Here is a 1777-nt window from a genome sequence, read left to right on the forward strand (position 1 = left end):
CTGCCTTACAGTCTTAATTTGCCATGAACTTTAAGATTTTTTCGTTTTTATGAAACTATTTGTAATGAAGTACAAACATCTAAGTGGTGCACAAAAAATAACAAGTGAGAACTGTTTCGAAAACAAATTAGAGAAATTTGAATTCATTTGTTAGATAGTCCTGCTATCAAAGATTCTAGAATGTACTAATTTAGAAACTCAAATTATGCACTCAGCAAATGTAGAGATTGAAACAGAGGGTTCTTGTGTTCAGAATGCAGCTAATAATTTATGTTGCTACCAAAAAGAGTTCGAAGAAGCAATGTCATCAGCTACATCTTTGGAAAAGAAATGGAACATTTCACGGTACCTCAAAAAGATAAAAAACTTTGTTTTATTGTGTCAGGACAAGTAGGTAGTGGATAGAAGTATTTCAAAACCATTGGTTTTAGAAGGCAGTCTGGACGTTAGTTTAGCCCAGTTAAAACCAGATTTGAGGGTATGCACAATATTAACAATTTCTTCAAAATTATTTTCCAATATATGTAAATTCTGCAACCGACAAAGAGATTCACGTTCCAGCAATAATTCTTTTAAACGAGTATGAGAGCGATTTATCCAGGATGTTTCCAGACCACGTGCTAGGTTTTAAAAAAACGCTCTGAAGAAAGAAATAGCCTAATTAAACCCTGTGGTTGACTTCACACAAGTATTACTTAAAGAGAATTCAGTTGTAGCTGCTAACTTTCCAAATTTATGCACATCACTGTTATCTGTTTTTAATTATTGCTATCACTGTTTTTATGACTGAATGATCAAACATATAATGAATGTATTATGCAAATTGAAGGTGGGGGAGGGTAAAAGAATGTAAAGGGAATGAACTATTTATGTCATCTGTGCCATGACTTTATGTGGAATCAGTGGCGGCAGTGAAAATGTGTGCCAGACTGGGATTTGAACCCAGGTTCTCCTGCTTATTAGACAGTTGCGTTAACCACTGCGCCATCTGGACACGGCGCCACTTATCCACAGTCCCTGTCCATCTCCTCCATGCTTGCTACTTTGAGATTCCCGAAGGAAGTTGAACATAATTGTACAAGATAGACTTATTGAACTCTGTCTCCTAAATACCGGAAGTAACAGAAGCTACACTGCATGGTTCAGTTTCACTATAGATCAAGGTGGGTGCAGTGAGGTTTTATAAGTACAAGTACATCAAACATCAGATGGAAGTGTAGATCTAAGTTTACACACATTGAATTGTCAATCACTATAATGTAAATTTCTACTTCTACCTTCTGTAACTGAATCTCTGGGTTGGAAAATGGGTCATGTACCAGAAAATAGATTTGTCATGAGACGCATGTAACTGTTTTACTATAAACTGGGTTTAAACATTGTGTTGTCGAGTTGTCAAGTAACAATAGGCTCCAGGATGAAACAATTTACACTATTACAACGTATTTTAACCATAGACTGTGGTCAGTAATCGAGTCTGAATGAACTGGAGATTACCCCTTTTCGAACCTCATGATGTGACTGAGGCGACTAGCGTTATGTTTGCAGCGGAATGATTGTATTATGCAAGTTTATATTATTCATATCATTACAGCGCACATATTTATTAATAATGTATCCAAACTACAACCACAAACAAGATATAGCAAAGCACACGATGGTGGGTATGTTTCATCTTTATCTTGTCCATTCTTTGATGACTGGTGGTGGATTTGTTATAAAATGGTTTCTGTTCATCAAGTATGTATTGCAGAATTTTCTTCACATTGTCTAGTTT

The 1777-nt window shown here is 35.8% G+C and overlaps 1 non-coding gene across 1 annotated transcript; it reads right to left on the reverse strand.

The window, feature by feature from the left end:
* Positions 1-920: 920 nt before the first annotated feature.
* Trnai-aau (transfer RNA isoleucine (anticodon AAU)) lies at positions 921-994 on the reverse strand. Its single transcript has one exon. It is a non-coding gene; the product is annotated as a tRNA-Ile (tRNA).
* Positions 995-1777: the final 783 nt, after the last annotated feature.

This window comes from Schistocerca gregaria, chromosome 9, assembly GCF_023897955.1.
Source record: "Schistocerca gregaria isolate iqSchGreg1 chromosome 9, iqSchGreg1.2, whole genome shotgun sequence".
Classification (NCBI taxonomy): domain Eukaryota; kingdom Metazoa; phylum Arthropoda; class Insecta; order Orthoptera; family Acrididae; genus Schistocerca; species Schistocerca gregaria.